This window comes from Tupaia chinensis, unplaced genomic scaffold, assembly GCF_000334495.1.
Source record: "Tupaia chinensis unplaced genomic scaffold, TupChi_1.0 Scaffold000402_1, whole genome shotgun sequence".
In the NCBI taxonomy this organism is placed as follows: Eukaryota; Metazoa; Chordata; class Mammalia; order Scandentia; family Tupaiidae; genus Tupaia; species Tupaia belangeri.
This window is the reverse complement of record NW_006159904.1, coordinates 1,157,993-1,167,931: the sequence shown is the minus strand read 5'-3', so window position 1 is coordinate 1,167,931 and position 9,939 is coordinate 1,157,993. Positions and strand designations below refer to the sequence as shown.

The 9,939-nt window shown below is 39.1% G+C and overlaps 1 pseudogene; it reads right to left on the bottom strand.

The window, feature by feature from the left end:
- The window catches only part of LOC102486754 (nuclear autoantigenic sperm protein-like), a 453,231-nt pseudogene that overhangs the window by 381,396 nt on the left and 61,896 nt on the right, over positions 1 to 9,939 (bottom strand).

The window sequence follows — 9,939 nt, the reverse complement described above, 5'->3', positions numbered from 1 at the left end:
AATGAAACCAGTTTACTTTTAATTTATTTTATACATTCAATCAGTATACATCACTTGGCTTGTCAAGTGAATTTACCCAGCATGAATACACTTCACACCAGTCCCGTTGAGGATACTACACACGCTACCATCAATAGGTAATCCATTCCTGTGTCTCATAAATGTCTTTCCTCTCTAATTTTCTCCTTAATTTCTTTCCTCATACTCTTCCCCTTCTCCCATCCACTTCACACACTGTCTTCAGTATCCCTAACCATTTTCCATGCTTTTATATCCCCTAGTCTTTCAATTCCCACCACAGGTGCAGAGAGTCAGTATATGTTAAATGAGCTACACAGAGAGCAGGATGTGAACCTGATTAGAGGAGGGTGTCCAGGCATGAGGAAGCAAACAGTATTGGGTGTTGGAGCCCATGCAAGCTGAGGAGGATGCTCAACCCATGCTCAACATGGGTTTTGAGATTAAGTACCGTAAGAACAGCATCCACTCAGAAGAGTGACTGGAGCAAAATATCAGAGCCTGAACACGCTGGAGAGAGTATTGCAACTGAAGGCACCCTCCTGGTGTGGCATGCTAGCACCCGAATGAGATGATGAGGGAACCCATGCAGGCGACAGAGGAATACTGGAGCGTGAGCAGTCAAAATAACTGTTAGGTGGAGTAATATGGGAAGAAGCTCAGCACTGACTGTCAAAACATGATGGAGGCAAGATTGTACACACTAACAATGTGGACAGCTGCTGCGGGACATCAAATCCTAAGCAGGAAAAAGAGGGTGATCATATTGAGGGGGAACCATGGCAGCTCAGCTCAGCTCAGTGTTGGCACTCCAGTTGATTCAAGAGGAAATCCACAGGGCAAGAGATACAATAACAATAGGATTTTGGTTACATACAAGAGGATTACTAAGTGAATGTGTTGTGATAAAGGAAGACAAGTTACTCAAGATTAGAGGTGGGAATTGCAAATATGGTAGGAGAGAAAACTAGAACAAACTCTATGGTGTTAGGTTAGAATCAGGGGTACTAGTGAAAATTCCCATTTTCAATATAATTAGATATAGATATAAATGTGTATGTGAGACAGAGAGACAGAAAGAGAGAGAATTCTATCCACTGAGAAGGACAAGGAATAGTGACAACCCATAAAAGGAGCAAACCTAGCCCCCACATCTTGGCTTCTAATACTGTACTTTAGCAAAGGAAATAGGGCTCTTGTGGAATGGCTGATTCTGTGGCTGGACAGAAAAAAACATAAGATGAGCCTAAGACATATTATTGTACAAGAAAATAAAAACATGCAGTCTTGAGTTCCAGACCCAGTGGCTTGAAACTCACGCTGGACATGTGTGTCCAAATCTCAGGGAAAAAAATGGAGGAGAAAGAATTATGGCGTGGCCATCCCTGCTGGGGGGTGATTTCTCACTTTCCTACTAACCGTCTCTCTCTCTCCCCAGCAAGCACACACACCTTATAGGAAAACCTTTAAAAAAATGTATCAAAATCACATAGAGAATCCATCTTTGTACTCTAAGAGCATGCATAAATGACTCACTCTTACTTTTGTCAAAGACACTGTTTATCTGGGTAATAGGTGAGAAATTAAAAGACTTTCCAAGTAATAAATAAATTAAATAGCATACCAGATGAGATTTTCCTATTTTAAGTCAAAATGAGGACATTAGATTAATTATTCAAGGAGAAATGTTTTTTATCTTCTATTTAGTTCTCCTGTTCAATTTGAGCTGTACAATCTAAATTGTCAACTATCCAACTACTTTGGTCATGTTTGGCTTTAATTTTTTAAAGAATTATTTTATTTAACATTATTTATTTACTTATTTTAATTTGATCAGAGAGAGACAGAGAGAGAGAGAGGGAAAGTGAGACTATAAGCTGTCAGGTTCAGGACACAAACTACAGTCAGCCATGTGGAAGTCCAGTGCCCTTAACCACCATATCACCTGCTAGGGCCCCCACGTCTGGCTTTAATAAAGCATGAACACCTTTGATTTTTCATTCTACTAACATTTCAGAGTATAGTTCAAACCACTTAGAAGTGAAAGAGGATCTTTAAAGCTATAAGATTTGGAAAATGCTTGTTTTTCTTCTTAGCATTGCCCTTCGACCCTGCCCTGCCCTATTTTAAGACAACCTAACTTCCCTCTAGCTAATCCCTACTTCTGTCCTCACCTTCACAGCTTTTTTTTTTTTTTTCTCACAAATAGGACTTTTTACTTGTCACTAGTAAAATTTTGAACTTTAAACATGTTCTTGGACTGGTGGTTCATATCCATCAGCTTGTTCAACTTTGGTGCCCGTCTCATCCCCAGTAGCTTTTCCAGAGCTACTACCTTCACCATGAAGCTCCATGAGTTTTCCCAATTCAACTTTGGCTTCTTCAGCATTTTTACTTTTCTGATGAAGACATCATGGAGAGGGTAGATGGACTGGCAGGCCTTTTCTATGTCATTTCCAGTACTGTCTGTAATCAGTTTATTGAACACTTCTTTCAAGTCATTTGTCTACACCTTCCAGGTCATGATTTCCATCATCTTCTTCTGGATTTGGTAGACCTGCTGCAGCTAGGCCTAAGAGATCTTCCATATCTGATTGTTGCATTTCTTTATTTCTGGAGGGGAGAGGTTTTTGCTCTAGGGTGTGTACACTCACCAGAAAGACAGAGAGAGACAGAGAGACAGAAAACAAGAAATCACCACCACAGGGGTGATGGCCATGCCACAATTCTTTCTGCTCCATTCTCCTTTTGGGATCTTGGGCATGTACGCACATGTGCCTGGCATGAGTTTAAGCCACTGGGTCCAGGACTCCAACCGCAGTCAACTACATGGGAGTCCAGTGACATAGCCATTACCCCATCTGCTGGTCCCTGATTGTTGCATTTTTTAATAAACTCAACACAGAAGAACAAAGCAAATAATCATCAGTAGTCTTGACATAGACATGAGCTTCAATCATGGTCTGCCATTTTTTGACAATGAAACACTTCATCACAGGTAAGATCCTTGCCATGGAAGTTAGTCAGGCAGTTTTTGCCCTAAACATCCTCAGTAATTAGCTTGAATTTCCTAAATGCAACTTCATCATTCGGCAGATCTGCAAGGCTCACTTCAATACACGTCCCTTAAGGCTGTCAGATGCAATTTTTGGTTCCTTGAGTCCTAGTGACAAGTGTTTTCCCAATATTTCTTTTTTTTTTTTTTGAGTTATTTTATTTAGCTTTATTTATTTATTTAATTTGACCAGAGAGGGACACAGCAAGAGAGAGGAAAGTGAGAAAGTAAGCCACCAGGTCCAGGACTCGAACTGTGGTCAGCCACATGGGAGTTCAGAACCCTTAACCACAACATCACCTGCCAGCTCTATTCCCAATATTTCTTATGTTGAACATAGCAGATGCTTTCATATTACAGCAAACTTTTTTAGGAAATAGATCAACCACTTTTTTCTTGGCTCCCTTTTTTGCCACCTTTCATAAGAGCCAAAAGGGAAAAGCTATAGATCTTGAAAGCATTGCATAGTATTGTCTTCATTTGCTCACCCCTCATTCACTCCTCAATCCACTTCTGTCTGGCTTCTAACCCCATTATTCCACCAAAATGACTCTCTTTGTGATCAATTATCTTGCTCTATAATGGGTATTATTTCTCTGAAGAATTTTATACAGCTAACTGCTTCCCTCTCTCCCTTGCTTCAATGACTTCACTTCTACATTTCTTGCCACTCTTCTAGTTCAGTTCTAGACTTCTCTTCACCAACCAGCCTCTAAATGTTAATGTTCTTCAGGTCCAGGTCACAGGTCCTTTTCCCTTCCCACACTAATCTGGGATTGCACACACCTCAGGGGTGCACCTCAGGCAACCTAACAAAGTAAAGCAGACCAAGAAACACCCTTCACTGAAGAGAAAATCTAGTACCTAAAAGTGAAACTCAGCTCTGGTTTATTATTGGCATGCAATAATACAAAATAAATATTGCCAAACTTTCCAGTTTTTCAATAGAAATTTAAGTAATGGAATCTCCTAATTTGTAAGTATTGGCAATTAAATGAGTTTTTTAAAATGATTGTAAAGGCCAATTTTTTTATTATCAAGGCCAATGGAAGCAAATAAAATAAACTTACTAGGTTTTCTCTCTCTGCTTTACTCTTTACTCTTTCTTTTCACAACCTCACCCATGTCTGATAGCTTCAATTACTATATAAACACCAACTCGCAATTAGCTATCTCTAGTATAACTTATTTTTGAGCTTCAGTTATATACATGTAAATAGCTACACAAGATTTTTATTTGGATGTCTTAGAAGTTCTTCATACTCAATATGTTCAAAACAGAATTTGTGATCTCCTAATCTGAAATCTCATGGAAGAGCAGGCTCATTTTATTGTCATATATCATTATGGTTACTAAAAACCAGGTATTAACTATAGCTCAGTATATGTATATGTATATGGGTATTTTATAAATATAAAAGGGGGGAGATTTCAAAAAAGTTTGTAGAAAACATGTATTATAAAACATTATGTGTGGATTTCAGAATTTTTTGTACCAAAATAAAATTGTACTTTAATTCCATTTTTATGCAAACTTTTTGTGGTCCCCTGGTATATTTGAGCTTTGTGTAAATGAGATGCATGATATATACTGTGTGTGTGTGTGTGTGTGTGTGTGTGTGTCTGTGTGTGTGTATGTGTGTGTGTGTATGTGTGTGTGTATGTACGTGTGTATAAATATTAGGTTGTCAGGAAAGTCATGATGTATTTTCTATGCAAAAATGAATCATGACTTTCCTTACAACCCAATATAATATGTGACATATAGACAGATAAGTGTATTTACCAGTATTAGAGCACTAGTGCTGCCAGAATATACTTAAAAGTTACCTGTTGGGAAATACTGACATGACTTGAAGGAGGCCAGCCCTTTCTATGTGCAGTAGCTAAGCACTGTACATGGAAAGCTGGATCCCACATGGCTGACAACAATTCAAATTCCAGTCCTGGTGCCTTGAAAAACATGCTGGGCATGAGTCCAGGTCCCAAATCCTGACAGGATGGAAAAATGGAGAAAAAAGAATTGCAATGTAACTATGCTGCATTAGCAATAAGAGTTAATAATTAACTCAGAAAAGACTATTTTATCAGATAGTCAAAGTGAGGAAGACATCAACTCAATATAGGATAGAATAACTTATCTACAGGGTCTGCTGTGTTAGATGCTTTGATGTCTAGGCTTTCCTGAGGTAAGAAGTATTTTTTCCACTAGCTGCAGGAGGACTACCAGAAGAAGATTTTCAGTTTTTATCCTTCCTTGGGAATTGCTTCAGCTGAAAAAGAATTGTCTTGCCCAAGATGGCAGCTCCTCCAGTGAAGTTAGAATTCAATAACTGGTCACAATTGAGCAATAAAGGCCATGTCCTCCAGCCCAAACTCATTTGGGGCCATTTCATGTCTGAGTTCACCATGGGCTTAGCCTTCACCTAAACTGTATGGCAGTGGCCGTTTCCCTCTGTCCAGTCCTGCTTCCTTTGCTCTTTCACAAGTGGTGATGCCAAGGGTACTCCCTAATACAGCAGTCCTCAACCTTCCCAGCACCAGGGACCAGACTCTTGGAAGACATTCACTCCACGGATGGGGGTGGTGCAGTAAGAGGATGAGGGGTGGGAGGGATTAGGCCCAGGACAACCCAAACACACACACCACATCCATAGTCCTTCCCATTTCTATCACGACCACATTGTAATATATAATGAAACAATTATACCACAGTAGGGTTACCATTCCCATGAGAATGCAATACTGCTGTTAATCTGACAGGAGGCAGAGCCCATGGAGCAATGCAAATGATAGGGAGTGGTTGCAAACATATATGAAGCCTCACTAGCTCCCCTGTCACCCACTCCACACTGTGTGACCCAGTGGACCAAGGCCTGCCCCAACAGTCCAGAGGTTGGTGCCCCAGGCCTAATAAATTCCACCCCCTAATTTCCTCTCTGAGTCTGCTTCCTAGGGAAACCAATTTGAGACAATTGCCAAATATGAAACAGCCTACATCCTGTGGATTGTAGGCCTATTGCTAGAAATGACCAAACCAAGAAAGCACAAATATTTTTAAATATTACAGAAAAGATGCATATATGTTCTCAAGTATTCCTTACAGTTGTAAGATTTTATGAGTCTAAGTTTTGAATATTACAAATCATATAATTAACATTTGATTCCTAGAGTATATATAGATTATACACATTATCTCACTCAAGTCTCAAGTAACTAAGACAAAGTATTTTTCTATGCAAAAATGTGTCACAACTTTCCTGATGACCCAATAGCAAGGAGTATTCATTCCATTTTATAGAAAAGAAAACTCAGATTCAGAAATATTATTTGTACCAACATCACATACTTATTAAATAAAATATCTAGTACATGAACTGAGTTCTTCTCACTTTTCACTCTATAACCAAGGTTCATTTCACTGTATCGATTATGTGATAAGATTATGAGTCGCTATCAAAATGTCATACAACCAAAAATGATATTAAATGCTTAATTTGCTTTGCGGGTTGCCAGTATTTCAATGAGTGTTCTTTAAAATCATTGAAAATGCAGCTGTATTTCCATTTACCAGGTCCAAGTAATTCCATCCAAGAATTTTGATGGGATCTTTGAGACTTACAGGATTCCTTTATTATTTTACTGGATTCCACATGAGAGTCTGCCTTTCTGCTCAGCAGTATAGAAATATCCTATGATATATACCTGGCAGTACACATTTCATAGCCTCCAAACTACTAGAGCCAAAGCCAGAGATCCTTGAGTGAAATTATGCATGTTAAGAACATTACAATAGCAGATGAGGGAAGCTTTGTACAAAATATTTCTGAAATAAAAGTTATCAGGTAGACACTGTTCTACCAACCAGACAAACCAAACGAAGCCAAGACTAGCCCTTTGAGTCACTGGAATTTGAGATTTTGTGATAGTAAAATACTTAGAGGCCAAATGCCCTATTATCATCTTGAGAGTTACTCTCAATGTTTAGAGCACAGAACTCTAAAGAGGTGAAGAGAGATGAAAGTTCAAGATTACGTCCTTTGACACAATAGCATAACCCATATTAATTTTACAAAAAGAAAATTCAATCCAGAAGTGTTCATGGAATTTAGACCATATTACCTTTCAATCAGTGAAGATTATGCCTTCCAACAACATGCTTTGCTGTCAGACAAAATTTTCATTCCAGAAATAGAAATGACAGGTTTATACTATATTTTACAAAACTCCCTTGGGGGGTCCCAGAAGGGAAGGGTGTACCAATATTAAGGAGATTCAAGGGGAATTTTCTCTACTATTTAAATCTCCTATTGGATTTTCAATAAACTTTCACTTAAAATGTGTTATACAAGTTAAGGGGTAAAAGTATGAAAATATTCCTAATAAATGGTACAAGTTGTGATGTTAAAGCCAGAGTGGCTACAAAACACTATGAGCAGGACAAATCCATCACTTTCTTTTCAAGAAGGAATTTGGCTTGAGTCTTGATCCTGTCCCTTCCTACCTGTGTGACATATGGGACAACTTACCTCAGCTTTTCATGTATAACTTGTGACTAGTAATTCCCTTCTCATAGGGTTGTTATAATAACTACTGCATACCTGCACTCATCAACGCAGATTCCTCAGATTTGGTGACATCTTCTAACTTGCAGCTTCATGGTTGCTGGAATCCCTGACACCACTGTGGCGGCCTATGCACCTGCATCAGCCCCACGTGCTCTCTTCAGTCCCAGTGCTGCTTTCGCTACCACCAGCACTTCCTGCAGAGAGTAGGAGAAAACTTTGTTACTGTGTTTATTCATCTAACTCCCAACAAAGGCATAGGCCAAGTTAAAGGCTTTATATTAACAATTTCAGTGAATACTAGCTATGACTTTATGAGGAGGTACCAATACCTTTTTCATACAAATGAAAAGTGAAGCTTACATTTTCCTTGGATCACTTGATTTATAAATGATAGAGCTAATATTTGAGTTTCTAGCTCTAGCACTGGAACTTTTAATTGATGGTCCACACTGCCTTTGCTAAGTCCTTCAAAATGGAAAATATTTGAAGTCAACTAAAAGTTCCATAAAATGTTGTACAAAAGTGATTATTTTAAGCCTGAGTAAAATCCATGCAGTTCAGAAGCAAGAACACTATAAAACCAGAATGTCTGGGATCCACACAACTCTACCACATGCAGGCAATCTGAGCTCTAAGGTGTAAGGGGGATATATTAGGAGCCCAATTCTGACCAGTGGGCTCACCAATTTCATATCTAAGGATTCAAAAATTCAAAGGAAATACTTCTTTTTTTTTTTTTGAGAGAGAGAGACTTTGGCTATAGGGTGTGTGTGCTCACCAGAGAGACAGAGAGAGAGACAGAAAACAAGAAATCACGGGGAACAGCAGTTAGCGTAATGGCTATGTCACTGGACTCCCACGTAGTCGACAGGGGTTCGCGTCCCGGACCTGGTGGCTTAAAACTCACACCGGGCACGTGTCCGTGCGTGCCCAAGATCCTGAGAGGAGAATGGAGGAGAAGGGATTGTGGCATGGCCATCCCCCCTGGGGGGTGATTTCTCGCTTTCTGTCTCTCTGACTCTCTCTGTCTGTCTGGAGAGCGCACGTGCCCTATAGCAAAAACCTCTTAAAAAAAAAAGAGAGAGAGAAATCACCACCCCTCCCGGGGCAGGAGGAGGGGGGAAATGCCCACACCACAATCCCTTCTCCTCCATTCTCTTCTTAGCATCTTGGATATGCATGCACACACACCCTGTGTGAGTTTTAGCCAACAGGTCTGGGACTTGAACCATAGTCGACTGTGTGGGAGTCCAGTAGTGTAGCTATTACACCATCTGCTGATCCCAAAGAAATACTTCTAACTGACATTTTTTTAGTTTTCTTGAAAAGCAAAAGACAATGTATGCTTTCAAGAGCCAAGTATTTTAATGTGGTAAATAAGTTAGGGGAATAATCAAAATGTACAGTTTCTAGAATCCTAGGCAAACCAGAGTCCAGATGCCTAGATGAAAAGCAAGGCAGATATAATTAACCCATTCTAAATTTATTTAATGCAAACAATTTGTCAAGTAAAGTGAAAATAATCTAGATATGCATAGCTTATAACCTCATAAAGAAATCAAATAGAAAAAGCCAGAACAGCTTTCCTAGAAATAAATCAAAGATTTACAAATGATACTCACCACTGAAATTTGGGACAGAAGTCTCAGGCCAAAGAAAAGACAAAAAAGTAGTTTCTGTCAAGAACCAGAGTTATTACAAATACATTTGACATTGAGAATTTAAGGACTATTACAGAAACACATGGCTTAAGATATCACATCCCATTCAATGGTTCTAAAGTTTCACATAAAGAAGTTAAATGCTCTATGTAACACAATATATTTCTGTAGGCGGTCTAAAAAGAAAAAAAAAAAGAAAGAAAAGAAAGAAAGAATGACCAAACTACTATGTTCTTACAGTTTCACAAACCTCACACCTCTGTTGATGCTATTGGGAAAAGGTCACATAAACTACAGACTAAATTCAGGGCACTGATTCTCAGTTACTCTCACAAATCACTGAACGTTAATGTAAAATTATTAAAAATACAAGAAGAATAATGCTGATGCTTATAAAAGAGAAAATGTTACTTTAATAAATAAAAGATGGGGCAGCAAATGGAGTGATGGTTACATCACTGAACTCCCACATGGCTGACTGCAGTTCGAGTCCGGGACCTGTTGGCTTCAAACTCATACTGGGTACACGTGCATGTGTGCCCAAAATCCCAAGAGAGGAATGGAGGAGAAGGGATTGCAGCATGACTATGCTCCCTGGGTGTGTGTGTGTGTGTGTGTGTGTGTGTGTGTGTGTGTG